Consider the following 26,048-nt stretch of genomic DNA (forward strand, 5'->3'; position numbering starts at 1 on the left):
CAGGCCCGGGCCTGTATTTGACTCAAGCTCATCAAGCTCCAGGCTTTTATTGGAAGGAGGACCAGAATTAGAGGCAGGCCTCAATTTCTATTTGAGCAAAATGAACTAATGGTTCGCTGGAGTTTTTAACAATTAAAATTGCGCCCACATTTTCAAAGTTAAACACATTTCTTTTAACAACGGTAGTTTCTGCTTCAGCCCTCTCCCCCCTCCCCCTGCTTCAGCCCTCCCCCTGCTTCAGCCCTCTCCCCCCTCCCCCTGCTTCAGCCCTCCCCCTGCTTCAGCCCTCTCCCCCCCTCCCCCTGCGCAGCGGCCGCAAACTCACTGATGCGCCTGCAGCCTCTCAGAGTTCCTGCTGCTCTAAACATTAAAATAATTATTTCATTTTCTGTTCCTCACTTCTGATTACCTTCAGTGGTGTCTGTTTGTTGCAACCAGCAGGTACAAAAACTAACTTGTTTTTATTTGACTATAAAACAGACAGACAGACAGACAGACAGACAGACAGACAGACAGACAGACAGACAGATAGATAGATAGATAGATAGATAGATAGATAGATAGATAGATAGATAGATAGATAGATAGATAGATAGATAGATAGATGATCTCCACTTAGTACAGAAGCAAATCGCTAATCTGGTCTGATCAACTGGTAATATTAGCATTCTAACTCCGCAAGACGGACGTGTTCCGGACATTAATTCTGTGCTCAATTTTTACTGGTACCCGCTCTACAACGGCTCCGCTCCGGTGCGGAGACCTGAGGTGGGCAAACAAGCATGCGCGGGATTTTCGAGATCTTGCGATACAGTCCGAGCAATAAACGCGGAAGTTAGATCCAAACACCCGTTGTGCGGGAGAAGCATCGACATGAGCTGTTTAATCTGCCCATCATTTGTGTTGAGAGATCAGCAGTGTTTGGATCAACAAAGTGTGACTACTTTGATAGTGGAAACTGTATTTATGGCTTAATTTTGTGCATTTAAACTTCAGCCGCCATTGATAGTTGTTAAAAGTTGTTAAACCTGTGCATATGAAACAAAAAACGCCTTTTGTTTATCGATTTATTGTGAAAAACGGAAGTTGTGCTTGCTCCTTTTCCTGTTGGGCGGTTGTGATTTCTGTCCATTTACTGCGGAGGTGCTCCGGCGTCCGGCGAAAATAGGATCGATTCTATTTTTGCCGGACGCCGGAACAGAGGGCGGCGCACGACACCGCACTGCCGGAGCACGGCCGCAGTAGTGGAATTGCTCTGATTGACTACAACGGGACCGATTTTGCTCCGGCGTTCGTGTCGGAGCGGAGCGGAGGTAGTGGAATTTGGGGGTAAGGCCTTGAAACGGGAACAGTTTTGTTGACAACATGTTATCCTGTGTTCAAAGCGGCAGAAGCCTGGACTTCAGCTGATAGAATAGCAGAAGCCAGCAGAGTAAAGGCACTAGATGCAGACCTATGTCTCCATATGACCAAATACTGAAAGGTCAAACTGTTGATGAAAAACTGACCATTTCTGGACGCTACACTTAGTTAACACTAAAGGCACATTAGGCTACATAAACAGTTTTGAACGTAAGAGCAGAAAAGGTTATCGGTGTCACACAAATTGGGAACAACTTAGTCATTCATGTAATTTCCCCACTAATATCTTCACTTTTTTGTTGTTATTTACAAAAATGCAGCATCTTCAGCTCCACTCCTTCATGTTATGAATAAAATATCAGCTGCAGCTGTTTGTGCCATGACTGATCAGTAAATGTACATTTACTTCTAGCACGTTTTGTAGAATGTGTATGCTTTTATTTCCTCAAGAATCCTAATTTGCGTCAAGTTGCGAGAGTGGTGAGAGTCTACGTGGTTATGCTGTTTCATACTCACCTCCAGCTCCGCGACCGCCGGCCCTGCAGCGGCGCCGCAGAGGCAGTTTGCTAGCTCCGTCTGGCAGGGCCAGTACCAGGAGCAGCTTTAAAGTTGTGTTAGGTCATACTGGCATGGTTTCTGAACAAAGGTTTTCCTCAGGTGGTTCTGTGGAACACTGTTGGATTCTCACCTGTGTTTCTCACACCTTGTAGAGGGTAATATAGTTTTAAAAACAGAGTTCGAGTCAAGTGTCTTCCATCAGACAGCGTGGGTCTTTTAATGAAACAATCAGCATCATGACATACAGACAGCCTTCAGAGTAAAAGACCCCGACTAAAAGTGGGGTGTTCCATTCACACACTTCTGTTATGAGCACAAGACGTGCGTGTTCTTACAGTGAAACGTGGCAGTTTGTGGTTCAGATAGGATGGGCAAGCCAATTCTTTGACGTTAGGTTGGAATTCTCCTCCCAATAACAGATTAAACTTTCCAAAGGAGACTTTATCTTGGCAGTTGCAGTTTGAGAATTAGTGGACCTCTCTAAATACTGGTATTAAAAGTCTGGACCGCTGGTCATTAGCTTACCGTATCTGATAAACAGTTCTTGTAATCAAATGTACTTTAGCTTAGTTCAGAAACCAACTGCGCAAACAATTCCTTTGCAGTTCTTGGAAAAACAGCACACGGACATTTTCTTGAGGCAAAGCAGGCTGTCTGAGTCTAACAAAGGATTTACAATTCAGTAACCATTTGTACTGATGACCTCGTGACCTTTAGATCCCCTACGTATCTTCCCCTTGGTGGTTTAGACCACCATACTCTATCGTTGTAAATGATTAAATGTGTTGTGTATATCAATTAATGAATGATTAACTGTAAAACAGAATAGTTTTAAATGACAGAATAGTAGAAAATGACATTGTAGGTTTATGACTGAAAATAGAACCATAACAGAATACCACATGACCTTTAGCCACAAATCAATAAACCAATACACATATAATGACGTACCAGATGTACCAGAATAACAATGTAACTACCATGTATATGTAATATATATTGAATAAGTAACTAAAAAACAAACTTGACGAGTATACAGATGAGATAATGACTCGCTGTGAAAAAATTAATGAAGCATGACTTTATCAGTAACTGAACTCGTCACTTCACAAATGTAATGCACGCACACCCCTGTATAGAGGCAAAAAACCTGTCTGTTGTACTTCAACAGGAAAAATTCTTCTTTGTTCTCCCCAACCCATGGGACGAATGCTGCAGCACAGAACAAGCATGTGAGACTAGCCCAAGGACATTGTTGACATGTATGTCCTTATCACCATCAAAAGATAAACACACAATAAACAACCAAAGCACATGAAAACACACAAGTAATAAATGTGATGAAACATTTAAAACAATGGTGTGAATAATGAGTAAGTAACCTTAGCAAAAATTTTGTGAAAAGATATAAAATCAGTAAAAACCAAGAGCCTTTACTAAAGATAACAAATGAGAATAAACCATTAAGTGTAAATGAACACGGATCTGGAATGTCATTAAATAAAATGAGAGATCTAATAAATGAAATGATGAGACATAACTAGTATGAAACCAAAAAATTAAATTTGTGTCAAAGTCCCAGTTGTAGCCTACAATGTGATAAATGAAGCAAAGAAAACACAAGAGTCAAGCTCAGTTTTATTCATGTCGGCCATGGACGTCACTAGGATTGAGATATAGGAGGGGGGCTTAGCCCCAGGAGCTTGACCTTGAACATTTTTTTCACACCCTGCAAAAACTTTGTCAATTAATTCATTTTCTGAAGAACATTTAACAAAACCTATTATTTTATCACTTTCTTTTCCTTTCCTACCTTTGTGCATTCTCTCTTCTTTTTATAAAAAATAACACTTAATCAGTTCATTAGTGGGGTCTATGTTGAAGAAAGATTTTATATAAGTCCATTAAAAATCAGATATGTTATATTTCCAAATAAAGCTATTCATTTCAGTCTACTGCACTTAACAGGGGGAAATGTTGTAGTCATTTGTTTAATTACAACTTGCTTGATTATAAATGTTACTGAATTATGACAAAGAACAAATGAATAATTGTCAAACTATTATTCTGCCAAATGAGTGTGCAGTTGACAGTTTTAATATATGAATAACACTGATATGATATGGAATAAAGGAGTATGTAATTAACAATTACAAGACAAAAAAATAACAGTATATATAAAAATTAGGGCTGGGACTTGATTAAAATTTTTAATCTAATTAATTAGAGGCTTTGTAATTAATTAATCTAAATTAATCACATTTTAATCATTCAGGAAAATGTGCTCTCAAAGCAAAACTTAATTAAAATTATGAGACAGAGAATTAAACATTAGACGTAGTTATTACTGTAAAACTAAAGCTTTTAATAAAAAACGCATTTTAATTAATCAAATGTCACTGTGTGATATGAAACAAGACCCAAATCAACTAAAATTTATAATTACAAATAGAAAACGCCTGCAAAGGGTTCCTGAGCCTTTAAATAGTCTCTCTGTCTAGTTGAATTACTGAAATAAATTTGACTTTGCACCAGATTCTAATTTTTCCAGTTTTACTTGTTTGTATAATTGGGAGTTTTTATTAGCATTTCTACTCATAATGTAGTAAAAACACATGAATGATAATCCTTCAAAACGACAGTAGAACAGGCACAAATATGATCTAGGACTTAAATGTACTAACTTTTAACACCAGAGCAGGCGTGGCATATTCTGAGAATGATCAGGAACACTAACTGGTTCCAGTTGGATGACTGGAGGTTGATGGGAAGATAAAAGATCATGGCGAGGAAATAATGATCTGACGAACAGGTGAGCGGACCTTCCTTACATGGGAAGTCCTGATGTCACGTTAAGAAGGCAGGGGCGTCGGACTGGGGGGGGGGGGGGGACCGTTTACCCAGGGCCCACTGCAGGGAGGGGCCCTGAGACAGCTTTGAATAAAAATGTTTTATTGTTGTTGTTTGTTTCCCCCAACTTACTTAATGTCTTAATAAACTTCCCTTTACCTGGTTAAAGAGGTTAAGAAACAGAATTTCGCCTTAAAAATAATAACTGAATAATCTCTGAGGCATCTATCACCCCTTAAAAATGTGCAAAGTGGTTTAGTCCACACCAGCGGCCAGGGGCTGCACGGCCGCATGTACAGCTATGAGACATGGCAGATGCCGACAGCCAGAGCTGGAGGCAGGAGAGTCAGTCATGTCTTTTCCCAAGAAAGGGAAATCTGGCTTCCAGAAAAGCAAAGAAGGAGAAAAAGTTAATAGAACAGAAGCAAGTACTGACTAGGTTTTTCAAGAAGGAAGGTGAGCAGCAGCCAGCAGCAGCAGAACACAGTTTTAGCTGATATTAGCTAGCTCTCAGAAGCTGCATTCATGTTAGGTGTTCAGTGTTAAACGCCTTTAGTTTCACCATCAAGATCAAATATATATTAATTAGCGTTATCAGTGAAAACACTAATTAATATATATATATTAATCAGAATTATTATCGCGGGCGGCCGCCGCCAATTAATTGGCGGACCTCGCAGTAAAAACAGGTTCAGTCTGTGTGGATATTTCAGCTCCTTCCCGGTCATGGACCAGGACAAACTTGGTATCGATGGATTTGTGGTAATCTCAGGAATGTGAAGCTGCCACTGTTTTTCCTATAGCATGATGACACTGGTGTTAGAGGATTGTTATTGACTTGGTTAGATATTTTAAGCCTATTTTAAATTTCTTTATATTTGATCTTGAAAACGGACAATCTTATAATTTGGCTGCTAATGCAGGGATTATAAAATTTAGAGTACATTACATTCACAGAGAGAACCTGGTTTATTTCATGTCATATGTGTCACAACTGTCACACCCGGTCATGTCTCCCCGTTAAGTTCAGCCTTGTGTCTCGTTGATTACTCCCACCTGCCTCTCGTTTCCCAATCACCTTAGCTCCCAACCCTCCTGTATTTAAACCCTGTCTGTTCTTTGTACTGTGTCGGATCATTGTTTCATTGTCCAGCGTGCTTCAGTATTAAAACCCTTTGAATGTGCTCACCTGTCTGCCTGTTTTCCTGCTCCGCGTTGGATCCTCATCTCAGCTCCGTTCCTCTCAGCAGCGCGCTGACAGAATGATCCGACCCAAACCCGTTGTGAGATCCAGCGAGGAGATTCTCCCGTGGGAGCACCTGCTTCAGTGGCTCACTCCGAGCCACCACCCAGCTTCACCATCGCCTTCCCCTGCTTCAGTTCTGCCTCGCCGAAAACGCCGTCCTCGGCCATCAGCCGCAGCAATCCTCGCTGCTCTCCCGGAACCGGACGAGGGGTCGGACCGGGAGCCGCTTCCGGATCGCTCCAGCTTCGTGGGCACCCGCCTGGCTGTGTGCTCCCCGGGAGTTGGCCCACGGCGTGGGGAGGCATGCCGGGCTCCACCGCAGCGGCTGGTTCCTGGACGGAGCCGCGAGCTCGCTGCAGTTCTGGCTCAGTGCGCCAACTTGGACACGCCCCCAGTCAGACCAGCAGTCCCGTCTCCGGTCCAACTAGCGCCTTCGTCATCTGCAGGCGGAGGAACCACGCCCACAGCCCAGCTGATGGAGCTCCAGGCGGAGCTTGACCGGATCCGCCAGCTCGTCAGCCTCCAGGAGAGTCACCTGGACACTCTATCCTCCCCGAACCGCCAGGAGAGGAGTGAGCCCGTCCACCCAGCAGAGCTCGCTGGTCTCCGGGCTGAACTGGCCCAGCTCCATCGAACCCTCAACCTCCAGGAGCTTCAGCTGGACGGGCTGTCCCCCCTGCTCTCACGGCTTCCAGCCCTACCAGTTCCACCACTTCCAGTCCAGCCTGTCCAGGCAGCCCCTCCTGCAGCTGCCTCGCCTCCACTCCAGAGGGCCCAGAAGCAGAAGGGACGGGCTCAGAAGCAGAAGGGATGGGCCCAGAAGCAGACGGTTCCGGTTCTGGCCCCGAAGCGGACGGGTCGGCCCCAGCAGTCGGCGGTCCAGCAGTCGGCGGTCCAGCAGTCGGCGGTCCAGCAGTCGACGCCCCCGGACCAGCAGTCGACGCCCCCGGACCAGAAGTCGACGCCCCCGGACCAGAAGTCGACGGTCCAGAAGTCGACGGTCCAGAGGTCGACGGTCCAGGGCTCTGTGGCTGACGCCCCTGCCAGTCCTGTGGCCGACGCCCCTGCCAGTCCTGTGGCCGACGCCAGTCCTGTGGCCGACGCCTCTTCCTCGTGTTCTGAAGTCGACGCCTCTTCCTCGTGTTCTGAAGTCGACGCCTCTGATGACGTCGCCTGTCCAGAAGTCGACGCCTCTGATGACGTCGCCTGTCCAGAAGTCGACGCCTCTGATGACGTCGCCTGTCCAGAAGTCGACGCCTCTGATGACGACGTGTCCGAAGTCGTCGCCCCTGATGACGACGTGTCCGAAGTCGTCGCCCCTGATGACGACGTGTCCGAAGTCGTCGCCTCTGATGACGTCGCCTGTCCAGAAGTCGACGCCTCTGATGACGACGTGTCCGAAGTCGTCGCCCCTGATGACGACGTGTCCGAAGTCGTCGCCCCTGATGAGGACGTGTCCGAAGTCGTCGCCTCCTCCTCTGATGACGACGTGTCCGAAGTCGTCGCCTCCTCCTCTGATGACGACGTGTCCGAAGTCGTCGCCTCCTCCTCTGATGACGACGTGTCCGAAGTCGTCGCCTCCTCCTCTGATGACGACGTGTCCGAAGTCGTCGCCTCCTCCTCTGATGACGACGTGTCCGAAGTCGTCGCCTGCTCCTCTGATGACGATGTGTCCGAAGTCGTCGCCTCCTCCTCTGATGACGACGTGTCCGAAGTCGTCGCCTCCTCCTCTGATGACGACGTGTCCGAAGTCGTCGCCTCCTCCTCTGATGACGTCGCCTCCTCCTCTGATGACGTCGCCTCCTCCTCTGATGACGTCCCGTCTGATGACGTCGCCTCCTCCTCTGATGACGTCCCGTCTGATGACGTCGCCTCCTCCTCTGATGACGTCCCGTCTGATGACGTCGCCGCCACGTCCGATGACGTCCCGTCTGACGACGTCCCCGAAGTCGGCTCGTCTGACGACGTCGCCGCCTCCTCTGACGACGTCCCCGAAGTCGGCTCGTCTGACGACGTCGCCGCCTCCTCTGACGACGTCCCCGAAGTCGGCTCGTCTGACGACGTCGCCGCCTCCTCTGATGACGTCCCCGAAGTCGGCTCGTCTGATGACATCGCCGCTGCCTCGTCCTCTGAAGTCGGCTCGTCCGATGACATCGCCGCTGCCTCGTCTGGGGATGCTCTTTGCACTCAAGAGGCCGACGCTCCATCCAGCCCGGCGTCTCCACGGTCTCCGGTTCCGATGATGGTTTTGAGGGCAACGCCGGCCCAGCCTGCAGTGACTTTGTCGCCGGCCCAGCCTGCAGTGACGTTGTCGCCGGTCCAGCCTGCAGTGACTTTGTCGCCGGTCCAGCCTGCAGTGACTTTGTCGCCGGTCCAGCCTGCAGTGACTTTGTCGCCGGCCCAACCTGCAGAGCTCCTCTTCTGCCGCAGGCGCCGGCCTCGAAGGGCCCGTCGCCTCTTCATCTGCCGCAGGCGCCGGCCTCCAAGGGCCCGTCGCCTCCTCATCTGCCGCAGGCGCCGGCCTCCAAGGGCCCGTCGCCTCCTCATCTGCCGCAGGCGCCGGCCTCCAAGGGCCCGTCGCCTCCTCATCTGCCGCAGGCGCCGGCCTCCAAGGGCCCGTCGCCTCCTCATCTGCCGCAGGCGCCGGCCTCCAAGGGCCCGTCGCCTCCTCCTCTGCCTCAGACGCCGGCCTTCCAGTGCTCGTCGTCTCCTCCTCTGCCTCAGACGCCGGCCTTCCAGTGCTCGTCGTCTCCTCCTCTTCCTCAGACGCCGGCCCCCAGAGCTCGTCGTCTCCTCCTCTGCCTCAGACGCCGGCCTCCAAGAGCCTGTCGTCGCCTCCTCCTCTGCCCCTCTGCTGGTCCCTCTGGGCCCTTCCTCCTGGTTCCCCTCCTCCCACCCTGCTCCTCGTTCCTGTGGGCGTCTGGGATCCGCCCCTTGAGGGGGGGGGTACTGTCACAACTGTCACACCCGGTCATGTCTCCCCGTTTAGTTCAGCCTTGTGTCTCGTTGATTACTCCCACCTGCCTCTCGTTTCCCAATCACCTTAGCTCCCAACCCTCCTGTATTTAAACCCTGTCTGTTCTTTGTACTGTGTCGGATCATTGTTTCATTGTCCAGCGTGCTTCAGTATTAAAACCCTTTGAATGTGCTCACCTGTCTGCCTGTTTTCCTGCTCCGCGTTGGATCCTCATCTCAGCTCCGTTCCTCTCAGCAGCGCGCTGACAATATGTATTTAATATATCAATACATATCAGTATTAGCAAAGCTTAACATCATGAACCATGACAGACATGACTGAAGAGCAGATGAAGATATCGTGCCAGGCACTGATGAGAAAATATTACAAGGATCTCACAGCTGAATTTGAGAATGAGATGCTACACCTGAGAACAATATATGGTGCCACATTTCCACACATTCGGTCTCCTCTTGAGCTGCTTAATTCCATCTACAGGATGCATTTACAGAGCATTTCTGGAGAAGTTTGTATTGGACTGAGGATATTTTGCACACTACCTGTGACTGTTGCTGGGGGTGAACGGGCTTTTAGCAAACTGAAACTGGTGAAAAGTTATTTGAGACCAACAATGTCCCAGGATAGACTGAACAGCCTAGCTCTTCTTCCTATTGAAAGCCAATTAGCCAAAGGATTGGACTTTAAAGATCTCATAAGTGATTTTGCTAACATGAAGACCCGTCAGTGGGCATTTACTGGAAAATAAATTCCAGGATTTTTGTTTGAACACATTGTTGGCAAATAAAAATAATTATATGTGAAGTCTGGGCATTTCACTTTTATTATGCTGGCATTTGTATTTGCTCAATATAGAGGTTAAACTGAGATCATATTTATTATCTTGTCTTATAGCATGACAAAACATGTGTAAGAGAGATATTAAGTAATTAAGCATGGGGGCCCACCTAGAAGACTTGTACCTAGGGCCCAGAATTTGGTGCTACGCCCCTGTAAGAAGGAGATGCTGCAGACCCGCAGATTCACGCCTGCAGCAGCGAATCAGGTGTGATCTCCAGCCTGAACACAACTTCCTCATTCCTCGCTGCCCCTGATACACTTAAGCATCCGCCCCTTAGCTGATGACAGCTTCAACACACCTCACTGCTTAATGATAGTAATGCATGTGATGTTTAGACAGTGACTCGTCTCAGAAACAGAATTCCCCGACAAAATTGTTTAGAAAATCATCAGAAAAGTTTCAGTGTTTCTGTTTTAACTTAAACTTCTGTTTTCAACTTTAAGACACGTTGTTTGTGATTGTTTACAGAGTAGTGAGAACACGGAGCGTTCTCCCAGCGGCAGCCAGGTGCCTCTCGTTTGTCTGACTACTTTCATAAACTACTGTTAGGGCACAGAATTAGTCTGTCTGGTGCTTTCAGCGCTGCACAGATGTTACGTAAATGTTAAAAATATAGCTTACCGCAACATTTGTAAAGTTTACGGTGCCACCGGGCAGCTGCAGCAGAGACGATCTCTGAAAAATGTCCGCGACACGGACTCAGTTGTTGTCTGGAAGTTTGTTTTTTTCAAGTTAAGAAAAGAGGCGGACGTGTTTCCTAAATCCTGCATCAGTCCAAGCAAGGTGACTTCTTTCCGTTGTCACATTATTGCTCCCCTGTGCCTTGAGTTTTTCCTTAATTGTGTCCACCTGCCTCTTGTTACCTGATTACCCATCCCAGAGTGTATATAAGCCTTGTGTGTTGCTTGTGGTTTTGTCGGTTCGTACTCGTTACATGTCCGTTTACGTTCACATCTGTCTACCCTGTCGTGTCTGCACTCCTGACCATTAAAAGGAGCCAAATGTCTGCTGCTGTCTGGCCTGGGTTGATTTACCTGCCTGAAGGATCCGCTCTTCCTCCCTCACCTTCCCTCCACACCGTGACATCTGTTTTTATTCCGTTAGTAGCCATTAGCACTGTGCATTGTTGTGTGCGTCAGTGATATTCTGTCTACGAGGAAGTTGTGCAATGACAAAGGTTCCGCCGTGCTCGAAATGTAAGCTGCGATTAAATGCGTGAAATTTTTTTAACGTGTCGTTTTTTTCTAATTAATCATAATAACGCGTTAAAGTCCCGGCCCTAAAAAAACTCAAAATGAGAGGGGGGCTTGTGATTATTTTAGGGGGGCTGAAGCCCCCCTAAAACAGACCTAACGACGTCAGCGATGTCGGCGGTGAGGGGTCCCAAAGCTGGAAGAGGACTTTAAGATCAGAATCTTCATTCAGCTGCACATGACGTCCATGAAACTCCTGTGTGTCATGGTCTAGTCTTTCACCCCGCCATTAGTCAGGCCACTGTTCTCATGAATTGGTGCAGAGTCCATTGTGGCCATTTCTATTTGGACGTACTGGGAGGTAGAAGCACGGTTCATTTGGGCAGCCAGAGATTTTTCACACCTCCTCATGGCAGACAGGACACAGCATGTCAACAGAAAGACCATGATAAGTACATAGTTTGCCTTTAACTGCCATCCCTTCTGTCCCACACTTCTGATGCTGTTCAAATGCTCATCCCCAAGAGGTGCATTTCTCGGGAACTACTTAAGGTAACATTCCGGGTGGCTTTGCACACACTATACAATCATTTGGAGTCATGTCTTTAATTGTGTACAACACCCACTTATACCAGCTGTTTTGCATGGCTACATCCCAAAGCTTATCATCTACAGGCAATGGTCTACTTGCCCTAGGATTGGTCATGTTTGTTTGCTAGACCAAGATCTAATTGACCTAAATAGAGGCTTAATAATTCATCATGACATCCTCATGGAAGATTACAATCATGACCACTACAAGATGCTGCTGTAGTAGATCCAGATTTCACAGCCACACCACCTGATGGAGTAGTAGTACCACCAGTTGGCTTAGTGGTTCAATGCCTTGGCTTATTAGTGAGTGTAGCTTTGGGGACCAAAGGTGGTGGAGTTACCAGCTGTGAGAATGAGGGAGTAGGAACGTCCTTTACATTAATTGTGGTAGACAGCACATCAAGGATTACAGTAGGTCTGGCAGTAGTTAAAGCAATATGTGGAATGGTGGTTAAAACATTCTGGACTACAACGGTGTTAGTAGTAGTTCAGGCTTTGTTTGGACCTGTGGTCAAGGCACTAGGGACTACCATTGTCCTGACGGAAGTCAAAATATTGATCGGAACAAAGGGGCCATCCCTGTGCAACACTTTCAAGCTTTAATTCAATTCAAGTTTATTTATCTAGCACCAAATCACGACAAGAGTCGTCTCAAGGCACTTCACACAGTAAACATTCCAATTCAGGTCAGTTCATTAAGCCAATCAGAAATAATGTTTCCTATATAAGGAACCCAGCAAATTGCATCGAGTCACTGACTAGTGTCAGTGACTATACAGCAATCCTCATACTAAGTGTAGCGTTGTGGTTTTATGCTCTTTTATGAAAGAGGAACCATGCTACGTATTAATTCGGAATATTAATTTTTAATAAATCAATAACCAAATTTTATATTGTTCAGAAGACTCAAAGGTTGTTTTCATCGATAAACTGCCGATAATATCTGAGTGTCTGTGTTTCAGTTCAATGAGGAAACCAGTTTGAAGGATTAAAAGTTTTAATTCTTCAAATTAAACTAATGATTTTGAAAATTGACAAACAGGAAATAACAATCACATTGGCAACTTTGTGGGACAATCTTTTAACAGTTGATATGCGGTTCTTGCTCAAATAGACCTTCTGGTGAATTTATGAAGATTGAGAATGTTGTGAGTTGTGGGAGTGATCTGAGGTGAGATGGACGCGTGTGTGCATCTGATTTTGCTTCAGGAAGAAACAGGTGTCTGAGTGAAAAGTGATGGTTTGAATAAACTTGGGTTTAGTTGAAAAAATGCATCCAAACGCTAAACACCGTGTTCTGTCTCACCGAATTCTTGTGGACCCTCTTTCGGATCCGGGCCGTGGAGGATGTTGTGGTTCATCCAGATGACACCGGCGGCTGACAGGAGACGTAGGTGTCGAACGGAACCGGTCCAGAGTTGCCCTCGGTACACGTTGATGGTAAAGCGTTTTGTCGACGCGCTTTCTTAAGTTAATTCACTCAGAAATCAAAAGACTCGGTAATGAGTCTGCGTTAGAAGTTGCGATTCAGCTATTCTGCCTGGCTTGGCAGAAACAGCGTGAGAGAGGGGGGGGGGGGGATTGAGCCCATGGGCTCCGTTCCCCTGGCGATTGTTCACACGTCCTCTCTCTTTCGTAGTCAAGCACGAACTGAAATCATAAGACTGAAACTTACCAAAAACCTTTCTCTTCTCAAAGCAAACATGTGCGTCATCAAATGTGTCTGGAGTTTACTGTGGGAAGATGTGTGTGGGTGTGTGTGAAGGTCAGTACCAAACATTCTCAACATTATTTAAGAATGGATTCATTAAACCATTATAATTACCCCAAAGCATAATAGTCATTCATTTGATTAAACACATTTATAATGAGCAAAATGATAATGGTTACTTTAACATTAAAATCAAGAAAAAGAAGTTTGAACTTTATGTTTTGACTTGGTCTGGGTACAACTCATGTAAACACATCTTCTGGTAGACCGCAGGTGGCTGATGTTATGGTTTCCTCCCAGACTCGCTGGCGTTCAGGTCTTAATCTGTGGGTGAAAGTTCTCAATGACCCAGCTTTGAACTCGCTGCGTCCAACACCACCATTGTGCCAGAAAAACCCATATTTCCTCACGTTACATAAGCAAGCATGCAGCGACAGTGGAGAGGAAAACTCCCTTTTAACAGGAAGAAACCTCCAGAGAATCCTGGCTCAGTATAAGCAGCCATCCTCCACGACTCACTGGGGATCGAGAAGACACACACACACACACACACACACACACACACACACACACACACACACACACACACACACACACACACACACACACACACACACACACACAAAGACAAAGTAATGTGTCTATAGTTATATTGTGATTTCTTAGTAAATATTCTATTTGGTGAGAGATAAACTTTATTGTATTTATCCTAGTGGATCTATAATTAAACGGATAAACTAGTAGTAGCACATCCAATGTCAATGAAAGCAAAAAGTTATTATCAGGGGAGGGAGAATGTTTTAGTGGTTAGCAGCAGTGTGCTAGTCGATGGCCCCCTCCATGAGGCCACCACAGCTCAGCAGAACATCATTGTAGCTTCTTCTGGGGAGAAAAACACTTAGAGAGAAAGTAAAGTTAACAGCTGAAATAGCAGGAAATAATACAGTTAAAGAGCAGATTGTAGAAGAAAGTAGTAGAGTGTGAAAAGTGGTCAGTGTGTCCTCCAGCAGTCTAAGCCTATAGCAGCATAACTACAGAGATAACTCTGGATAACCTATCCTATTTAGATGGAGGCATGTTGGAGGCAGGGCAAGGGAGAGCCGTCTTTACCGACTGTACACTCCACCTCCCTCTACTCCCCCACTTGTCCAGATCTAGGCTAACATCAGATTTTAACCATAGACCCTATCAAATAAAAGTCTTAAAAGACAAAATAAAAGAAGACAAGGTGTCTGCCTCACAGACTAAAGCTGGGAGCTGGTTCCACAGGAGAGGAGCCTGATAACTAAAAGATCTGCCTCCCATCCTAATTTTAGATATTCTGGGAACCACCAGTAGACCTGCAGTCTGAGAGCGAAGTGCTCGGTTAGGAACGTATGGAACAATCAGATCACTGATGTATGATGGAGCTTGATTATTAAGAGCTTTATATGTGAGAAGAAGGATCTTAAAACCTATTCTGAATTTAACAGGTAGCCAATGTAGGGAAGCTAAGACAGGAGAGATATGATCTCTCTTTTTAATTCTCATCAGAACTCTAGCTGCAGCATTTTGGACAAGCTGAAGACTTTTAACTACATTCTGTGGACTTCCTGAGAGTAATGGATTACAGTAATCCAGTCTTGATGTAATAAATGCATGAACTAGTTTTTCAGCATCACTCCTGGAAAGGATGCTTCTAATCTTAGCAATATTCCGAAGGTGGAAAAAGGAAATCCGACAAACCTGTTTAACCTGGGATTGGTGGACGATATAAAACTACAAACAAGAGTGGTTTTACAGTTTTGCAATCTGGATTAGGAAAACTCTGAATAAGATGATACATATTTAAGATGACAAGCATTAAATATTCTGGAAGTGGTGCAAATGCAGGGATGGGAGTTTAATCAAACTGTAGCTATTAATCTGTAAGGGACTGATTATTAAGTCCGAATGAAAAATGGTTGCTACTCATCCTCCTCGCCCTGTACTTCGAGCAATATGATGATTTAAATAATTTGAAGGAGTCGACTCGTTTAAGCTAACATAATCCTCTTGCTGCAGCCAGGATTCTGTGAGAGAGAGCAAAGAGATCTGATTATCACAAATCAAGTCATTAACTAACAAAGTCTTAGAAAAAATGGATCTAATGTTCAATAACCCACATTTAATTTTTGTAGTTTTCTGCTCAGTTGAATTTGTTCTAATATTTATGAGATTTCCATGGTTTGCTTTATTAAGCCTGATATTTAATCTGTGTGATTTTGGCCGTGGGCAGGACACTGTCTCTATGGGGTAGTGGGTGGGTAACAGTACAGAAGCTGCAGAGGGGTGGGTTAAACTACGACTCTGCTTCCTGGTCTGGACCCTGGGTTGTCATGGAGGACTAATAAAACTGGCCATGTTCCTAGAAAGAAGAGCTGCTCTATCCAAAGAGGGATGGATGCCGTCTCTCCGCATCAGACCAGGTTTTCCCCAAAAAGTTTTCCAATTATCAATGTAGCCCACGTTGTTTTCAGGACACCACCTAGACAACCAGCGGTTGAAGGACAGCATGCGGCTAAACATGTCGTCACTGGTCCGATCAGGCAGGGGTCAGAGGAAATTACGGAGTCTGACATTGTTTTGGCAAACTTACACACCGAAGCAACATTAATTTTAGTGACCTCCGATTGGCGTAACCGGGTGTCGTTACCGCCAGCGTGAATAACAATCTTACTGTATTTACACTTATCCTTAGCCAGCAGTTTCAGGTAAGAGTTAATGGTCCTAGAATTGAGTCTTGGGGGACCCCACATGTCATGGTGATCAGCTTTGATTTGTGATCACCAATAGAAACAACATAAAGCCTCTCTTCAAGATATGATCAGAACCAACTGAGTGATAGTGAGCAATACCCAAAATGAATAATCATCTGGTGAGATGTCGTCTCCCTGTTCGGGTAGGGTCAAGTCTGTCATCCTATACTCCTGTCACCCTGGTGATTCTGCTGGCTGGGATCTGTGAGGGAAGAGGGTTCAGCAGTCTCACAGCCTGGTGGACGAAGCTGTTGGTGAGCCTGGTAGTGCGGGAGCGGAGACTTCTGTATCCCTTTCCAGAGGGCAGGAGGCTGAACAGACAGTGCGCAGGGTGGGTGGCATCGTTGACAATTGTGATGGCTTTGCGGGTGAGGTGAGTGGTGTAAATGTCTTGCAGGGAGGGGAGTGGTGCACCAACTATCCTCTCAGCTGTTCTCACAATGCGCTGTAGAGCGTTCCTGTTATAGTCAGTGCAGCTACCGCCCCACACAGTGATACAGCTGGAGAGGATGCTTTCAATAGTTCCTCTGTAGAATGTGATCAGGATGGGTGGTGGAGCACTTGCCCGCTTGAGTTTGTGCAGGAAGTAGAGGCGCTGTTGTGCTTTCTTGGCCAGTGAAGCTGTGTTGGTGGTCCAGGAGAGGTCCTCCCTGATGTGCACCCCCAGGAACTTGGTGCTGCTCACCCTCTCCACTGCAGTGCCGTCGATGGTCAATGGGGGGTAGTTGTTGTGGCCTCTCTGGAAGTTGACAATGATCTCCTTGGTCATACTAACATTTAGCAGGAGGTTGTTGTCTCTGCACCAAGTGGTCAGGAGCTCAACCTCTTTCCTGTAGTGGGTCTCATCGTCCTTGGTGATGAGCCCCACCAGCGTTGTGTCGTCCGCAAACTTCACAAGGTGGTTGGAGCTGTAGGTTGGTGCGCAGTCATGTGTCAGCAGGGTGAAGAGCAGAGGACTGAACACACAGCCTTGTGGAGCCCCCGTGCTCAGGGTGATGCTGTTTGAGACCTTGTTGCCCACACACACCACTTGCGGCCTCTGGCTGAGGAAATCCAGCAGCCAGCTGCAAAGGGAGGTGCTGAGGCCCAGTCTGTCCAGTTTACAGATGAGTTGTTGTGGTATTATGGTGTTGAATGCTGAGCTAAAGTCTATGAACAGCATTCTCACATATGAGTCTTTCTTGTCCAGATGAGTTAGGGCTGGGTGGAGGGCAGAGCAGATTGCATCCTCTGTGGATCGTTTTGCTCTGTATGCGAACTGGTATGGGTCCAGAGTGGGGGGTCGGGTGGATTTGATGTGTGACATGACTAGTCGTTCAAAGCACTTCATAATAATGGGTGTCAGTGCCACGGGGCGGTAGTCATTGAAACAAGCTGGGGATGGTTTCTTTGGTACAGGTATGATGGTGGCAGTCTTGAAACATGATGGGACAGTGGCTTGCCTCAGGGAGGTGTTAAAGATGTCTGTGAAGACATTCTTCAGCTCCTCTGCACAGTCTTTCAGCACACTACCAGGGATGTTGTCCGGACCAGCTGCTTACCGGGCGTTGATGGTGATGAGTGTCCTCTTCACGCTGGCAACAGACAGGCACAGAGGCTGGTCGTGTGGAGGTGGTGGTGTTTTCTGTGGGCGTGTGTTGTTCTGTGTCTCAAATCGTGCAAAGAAGCTGTTCGGGTTGTTGAGCAGAGTGGTGTCGCTCTCACAGCTACGCGCTGCAGGCTTGTAGTCTGTAATAGCCTGGATGCCTTGCCATAGGCTCCGTGTGTCCTTGCTGTCATTGAAGTGGGAGGTTATCTTGTGTGCGCAGTCCTGTTTCGCTTTCCTGATGCCATGGGACAGGTTTGCTCTCGCTGTTCTCAGGCCTATTTCATCCCCAGCTCTGAAGGCCTTGTCTCTGGCCTTTAGCAGCCTGAGGACATCTCCTGTTAGCCGTGGCTTCCGGTTTGCTCGAGTTGTGATGCTTTTCACCTGTGTAACGTCATCAATGCATTTGGTGATGTATGAGCTCACCGTATCTGTGTACTCCTCGATGTCTATGATGTTGATGTAGGTGGCTGCTTCCCTGAATATGTCCCAATCAGTTGACCCAAAGCAGTCTTGAAGAGCAGAGGTGGCCCCCTGTGGCCACACTCTTACCTCTTTCATAACCGGTTTGACGACCTTCACTCTCTGTCTGTATGCTGGCATTAGCATCACAGTGAGGTGATCAGAGGTGCCGATATGGGGGAGGGGAATGGCTTTGTATGCTCCCTTTTTCCTGTGTGTAGACCAGGTCCAGTATGTTTTCTCCCCTTGTTGGAAAATGTACATGCTGATGAAACTTTGGGAGAACAGTTTTAAGATCAGCGTGATTAAAGTCTCCTGCGAGGATGATGAAACCGTCTGGGTGTGCTGTTTGTTGCTCACTGATGGCCTGATACAATTCGTTCAGCGCCACATTTCTATCGCTGTTGTTGCTAGATGGACGTATATAAGTAGCGACCAACAAGATCGAACTTACCTCTCTGGGCAAGTAGAAGGGGCGACACTTCACGATCATGAACTCCGCCAGTGATGAGCAGTGTTTTCGTACTACAGTGGCATCACGACACCACTCGTCACGGATGTAAACACAGACCCCACCACCTCGGGTCTTGCCTCCGTCTACGAGAGCCCTGTCAGCTCTGTAGCATGCTAGCTGCTCCAGCTGTATAGCCGAGTCCGGAATGTTGTTGTTAAGCTATGTCTCAGTGAAAACTAGCACACAACAATCATTTACTCTGCGATTCGCTGATCTCAGAAGTCGTATGCTGTCCATTTTATTGTCCAGAGATCGTACGATGGCCGAGAGGAGCGACGGTATGGCTGGGCGAGTTGGCTTAGCCTCAAGCCTGACTCGGACACCTCCGCGCTTGCCCCGCTTCCTTGTCCTAGCGTACCACTTTCGATGTCTCCTTGCCCAGCGAGGGGTAGCAGGCGAGTCCTGTGGGTTGCTAGGCCAGCTAGCAGGCTGTCGCAGAAGTCCTATTTCCCTTAACATCTCAACGTTAGTGTTCAAAACTTGGCAGTTCTTGCTTCTCCGAATGTGTAAGAGAGCCTGACGACTGTACACATATTCCGACGTGGACTGGCAAGAAATATTTGCAGAAAGACACTTACTTGACAAAAAAAACCAACTCATTTTCAGGAGAGCGTGAGGTCGCTGCGTCTACACGCGCCACCATCATCTATTACCACCACCTACATAGGCTCAGACACATAAAGCATTTCTAGAACTGCAGCCTCAGCTAGAACCCCAGAAGTTAAACGAGGCAAAGGGACGACCACCTAAGGAATGTGTGGAGGAGTCAGCCTGACCCACTACAGAGGAGACGGAGGAGTCGACGGGATCACCCTTATCTTCCACTCATCTTCTTGTCTTAGACTTTCCATTGAGTCGGTTCGCTTTAAGCTGTTACAGCATCACTGTAAAAAGAGCTTTTCTGAAACTGGCTGCCTTGGGTTTTCTAACACTAACCCTGCATCCAGATATTTATCTTGTTAAATGGAAACAAAGAAAACAGCTTCTGTTCCCATGTGTACATTCATCTTGGCCTGTAGTTGCTATCACGAACAGAGCAGCTATGTTCCCCATGCACAGCTGCTAAATGACAGCAAAAACCTGCCATTGTGATTAATGACAAGGAAAGTGTCCTAATGTGCTTCCATTAGGAGCAGCTCTGCACATCGTCAGAAGGAACAGCACATGTGAAGAAGCTCTGTTATTCCCCTTGTTGCCTCCGTCGGTGAGTTGATTGTTTCACTTAACTCTGACCTTGTAAGCTCTAACCATCCTATCCCTTTGTCCTGCAGGGCTGGACAGCGTCAGTGGTGTTTTGGCTCATTGGTGAAAAGAAGTGAGTAAAAAGAGAATGCTTATTCTCTAAAGACGAGACAAGGAAGACGTCACAAGATGACACATTCACCGGAGACAGGGCCAGAGTAGCTTTTACCCCCATGTCCATGTTGATGAGTGTGACCTGTTCTGTTGTTCACTCATACTTGAAACAAGAACGATGAAGAGAACATTTGTGATCAGGAATCAAGCACCAAATTTAGCTGTGATACTAGGAAGAATGAAAAAAGGAGAAAAGAACGAGAGGATGCTGCCACAGTTTGAACCATGACCTTGACTGTTTAAACTCTCTCTGAAAGTCTGCACCATCGCTGGAAAAGGAAACGACCAAAACATCTCAGAAATGGTGCCAGTGCCAGCTTGCCTAAAGCTGAATCATACTATGGTCCATCAGTCATTTTATAACCAGACAAAAGTTAGTTTTCAACTAAATGCAGTATGAAAACTTAGGGAAGAGTTTATTCATTTTTCAAATACTGTGATGTGAAAGTATGAATAGAAAAAGGAAAATTGTGTAAAAATTGTTTAAAGACGTTTAATAAGAAGATTTGAAGGGTTGAAGAAAATATCTGTAGGAATAACGTGAATAACAATTAAAGTTCAGATATTGTTAAGTGCTGTCAAAAACTGTTTTGACAAAAAGAGGGAGTGAAAGGGAGAGAAGGGGAGTGATGGACTGAACACTGAATCAGAAAAACAAAGAGTGACAGAACGATAAGATGAGAGAAAAAAGGAAAGGGTGAGAAAAATGAGAGAGAGAGAGAGAGAGAGACAAAGAGAGAGAGAAAGGGAGAGAGGTAGATGATTCAGTCTCTAAAAATGAATGAAGTCAATGGCAGTGCTCACCGCATATGCTCGATGAGAAGGTGTGTGAGTGTGTGTTCAGGGGTCGCGTTAACCAGACTCTACATTTTATTTTGATGGTAAAAATCTCAAGGCTGTTGATCATCTTCACAGACTGGAATTATTGACCCATACAGGTGCGTGGACCATGGACGTCACTAGGATTGAGATATAGGGGGGGCTGAGCCCCAGGAGCTTGACCTTGAATGTTTTTTTCACACCCTGCAAAAACTTTGTCAATTAATTCATTATCTGAAGAACATTTAACAAAACCTATTATTTTATCACTTTCTTTTCTTTTTCTACTTTTGTGCATTTTCTCTCTTCTTTTCATAAAAAATAACACTTAATCAGTTCATTAGTGGGGTCTATGTTGAAGAAAGCTTTTATATAAGTCCATTAAAAATTAGATATGTTATATTTCCAAATAAAGCTATTCATTTCAGTCTACTGCACTTAACAGGGGGAAATGTTGTAGTCATTTATTTAATTTGTTTAATTACAACTTGTTTAATTATAAATGTTACTGAAATGTGACAATAAAGAACAAATGAATAATTGTAAAACTTTTTTTCTGCCAAATGAGTGTGCAGTTGACAGTTTTAATATATGAATAACACTGCTATGATATGGAATAAAGGAGTATGTAATTAACTATTACAAGAAAAAATAACAGTATATATAAAAATATCCAGCAAGTAGTAGAACTTATAATACAGAAAGTCAACTATACAGATACAACTTGACATAAGGTTGCAGGTCACATGATAATTATAGTTTTTTTTTTCTCAAGGTCTCTTACCTGTTCACTCCTAAATAGAAAACTGTTCAGTTTTGCTTGGGAACTTTGTGCTCAGGTAAATGCTCATAACGGTGCGCTCGCCCCTGTTTTCTCTGTAGATCACTGACCTCGACCATGCAGATCTCCTCAGCATCAACCATCTGGTCTCTCTCCTGTTCCTCACTCACTCTCTTAAAAAAGTCTTCGTATATCCATCTAGCCAACACATTGAAAATCATTTTCAGTTTCTAATGCCAGAACAAATGCTACTATGCCATTTAGTTTTCACTCACAATAATTGAAACAGCCATTGGTGGATAGATGGTACAGAATATGGACAACTGTTAGCCTAATATAGCCCATGTTTGGTTGCTCATGATGATGGCATTTTCCATAACGTCACATTAAGCTGCCAAAATTTATGTTAAAGTTAGATGAGTACAATATCTCCTTTCTTTCCCATAGGTAAACATAGGAAATATTAAGCAACTGACAACCCACATGGAAAGAATTCATAAACATATAGGTTTTAATACATGTTTTGATGTAGCTTTTGAATATATGTGACATATATAAAACTGGCTGTTTACCATATTATAGATACATATATGTACCTATAGTATATATATATATATATATATATATATATATATATATACTATAGGTACATATATGTATCTATAATATATATATTATATTATAGATACATATATGTACCTATAATATAATATATATATTATAGAAAAATATATAATATAGAAAAATGGTCAATAATATACACATTCGGCCATATTCTGATCCAGGTTTGTAGTGTGGAGTGATTTTTGTGGCACCAACTGGAGCGTGCAGTGATCAATCTGCAAGAGCACAACGTCGTAGGCAGCCCTCTCTCTGCATGCTCAACTCCGTCTCTGCCTGCACAAATCTCCCTGCTGTTGCTCAATTTGCAATTTACAAAGCAATGTAGCCTCTCCGTCAGCCAATCAGACAGCTCTCCATTATGCATTCAAAGCATGTCCAGGAAATACTGGCAGGAAAATTGCACTTTTTTCAGATAAAGAGGACTTTATATAATTATATTTAATTAGGTTGATTAACCCTCTTCTTTTCCTGGGACATTTCCACTGTTCACTTCCTTTTACACATCAAGGGATCATTTATGTCTAAAACCAAACAGAGAAGAAACACTTTATATGTTGAAATTAAAAGTCCTCTTTAACTGAAAAGAGTGCAATTGAACAGTTTTAGGAATGGGCAATGTGTCTTTTCTGGAAGTCAAATATGGTCACCCTAATCATGACACATGAATTACAACAAAGTATTTTGCAGGCAGTGGATGGTGACTGGTAGCTAACCAGCAGCAGAAAGCAGTTCAATAAGCTGTTAAATGGGTGTTTTTCTGTAAAGCAGTGTTTCCTGGACATGCTTTGATTGGATAAAACAGAGCTGTCTGTGATTGACTGTTGGAGAGGCTACTTGTTGAGGAGAGAAGGGAGAGATTTGCATGCGCAGAGACAGAGTTGAGTCCACAGAGAGGGCTGCAGCTGCTGCACACAAGCGCAGAACAGGTTCTGCTCGTGCAGACTCATTACTGTACGCTCAAGCTGGTGGCACTAAGTCACTCAATGAACTGGCTGACCCATTAATCATGTCACTTCAGGGAAGTTTTCCGACCATTTTACTTGACATCAAAGCTTTTCATTATGGTTTGCAGCATTTAAACATGCTAGCGGAGTTAGCATTAGCATGTCGGGGCGGTAGCATTTTCCTCTCTCTGAAGTCTGAACTATAACCTTGAAATGTTAACGGTGTGCTGCTTTTGCTGTCTTACCCTAATGTGATGTTGAGTGACTTACATGAGCGCTGAGCAGGGTTTGCTCAACGGCATATAGGTTTTGCTGTATAACCCCGCCCCCTGACTTGTCGACAAAGCTGCGGGCTTAAGGAAGTGGAGGAAGTTCTTTCTTGATACTTCCTGTGTGCGACGGTGTAGTTCTATATTCATTAATTATTATTTCTGTTTCAGACTAAAAACTCCTGTACCACCTACACGTGTCGTGATTGTGTTCAGCATGTAGATGTGAACAAATAAAAAAAAGTTAACTGAAAAAAATAAAAAATAAAATAAAAAACCAAAATGATAGGGGGGGCTTGTGATAATTTTTAGGGAGGAGCCCCCCCCCTAAAACGGACCTAACGACGTCAGCGGCGTGGACATTTCAAACGTTGCGCAGAGAGAACATTGCGGAGGTAACTGTGTGCTGTCAACCACAGTAGGGATGTGCTCGGTGTCGGGCAGCCTGTCCCTTCATTCCTCTCCTCTTGTCTGAGGTAACAGTAGCTGGCCGTGCTGTATACATGGTGCACCACATGGCAGTGATGTGCATTTGGAAAGAATGTGTACTTTTGCGTACGATGAGGCCATGTATGGAGCAAGCTGCTTATCGAGGGGGAGGGGTGCTGGATGCCTGGTGTTTATCTTTGCAAATGTTGGAGATTTTGACCAATAAATAACTGGGAAAAACTACTGGTACACATCATCCCGTCTAAAAAAAGTCCTGCAGAGGTGGAAATCAGAAGTGCTGGTACTGGTGTGTACCGGTCAGCTTAAAGCACGGGTTTAGACTAGATTGTAATGAAAAATTAATGCACATCCTCGTGCGCTTGCAGACACAGTTTGCTCTCACCTGTGTGTGTGTGTGTGTGTGTGTGTGTGTGTGTGTGTGTGTGTGTGTGTCTGTGTGTGTGATGAATTCGGTCAGAGGGTGGGTGTTCCTAATCCAAACTGAAGGCCTGCAGTTCTTTGGATCTCTTGCTGTTTATGACAGGCTTATCTGAAACTCCAGCTTAGCTAAAACACACACACACACACACACACACACACACACACACACACACACACACACCTAGAGCTCCCATCGAGTCTCCACAAAGACAGCAGAGGAAGCGGACAGTGGAATGAGGGCAGGGCGCTGATGCGTGGACAACACCAAGCAAAGATGTCATGAGAAAAATGAAGTGAGATTCTAGACATGAAGCTTTGAAAAAAGCACCAGAAAGGAGCCGCGGGAGTGGAGAGAAGCTCTCCCTTCGGAGGAGACCTGATGTTCTGCTCTCCCCTCTCTCCTTTGCTCGGCTTCCTCCTGTGCCTTTTGCTCACTTTTCCTGTGCTCTCATCTTTTTGACATGTTTCTGCCCTGGCCTCACCCAGTTTAACCCTGTCTCCTTCTTCTGCAGCCCTCTCAGTCACCAGGATCCTCTTCCATCATCCGCTCCTCGACCTGTCTCTCACACTCGCTCTCCCTCTGGTTCTGCTGGGCTTTTTTCCACACCAAGGCAAGCTTTCAGCAGATTAAAGAGAACATTTGTTGCCTACGCTATAAACGATTTCATGCTTCTTGATCACAGCAGAGAGTCTAGTACAGCTACGGACTACACAGGCTGACAACAAAAGGCCACTATTACTTATTAAAGTGTTGTTGATTGAATACTTACACACTTCTAAACATGCCTCAGTTCTGGCTCGTGGACTGAGCCCAGTTGACTGGTTCTGCTTATGCTAATGAGACTTTGATTTTATTGGCCTCATTACACCAGAGGGAATTGGCCTGGTACAACAGGAGTTATGCAAGTGGACCACAGTTTAACATCTGCCCCTTAATGGCAGCGAGCCCAGCAGGCACCACTCATCAGCACCAGGCTCCTGACACAGAGAGAAATGTGCACAATGCTGGCCTAATCCCAATCTGGCAAGCCTGAATGTGGGAGGACGTGTGCGTGTTTTTGTGATTAGTTGTTTTATGTGGCTGCTTCTTTGCCAAAGCTGAAATTTCATGCTTTGGGACTAACAGGGGTGAATCTGAGTGCAGAGCCGCATTATCTCTTTTTGTGTCTGATATAAGAGCCTTGGGATACATGGGTGTGTGTGCCTGTTTGTGTGTTTTCTCAGTCTCGCCTGAAACGATTTGTCAAGCGTTTGTTCTCATCCCAGAGTATCATCAAACATGAAAAAGTGTGCTCTGTGAAACCACGCTACATATTTCTTTGAATCGTGGATCACTAAAAAGCTGTCTGCTTCCCTTCCACGCTTCACTCAGAATGCTGCAATCAGCTGGGAGAGCGCCTTTTGTCGTGTGACAGGGACTCGAACCAAACAGTCACAGGCAGGGGCGCAGATAGGATTTTCAAACTGGGGGGGACAAAGTTCCAATGTACCCTCCCCCAAACACACACACACACGCACGCACGCGCACACACGCACGCACACACACACACACACACACACAAACCATTGCAAGCGCCTTAACTAGAGCTCAGTCAGTTTGTGTAATTTCATCCAACGGTTTACGTAAAAACTAACTTTTATATACGTGTTTGAAGCCGTTATGCAACACAGCTCTGCCTGATCAACACTATAAATGATAAATGACCCACACTTGTATA

Source organism: Nothobranchius furzeri, chromosome 3 (genome assembly GCF_043380555.1).
Source record: "Nothobranchius furzeri strain GRZ-AD chromosome 3, NfurGRZ-RIMD1, whole genome shotgun sequence".
NCBI classification, from domain to species: domain Eukaryota; kingdom Metazoa; phylum Chordata; class Actinopteri; order Cyprinodontiformes; family Nothobranchiidae; genus Nothobranchius; species Nothobranchius furzeri.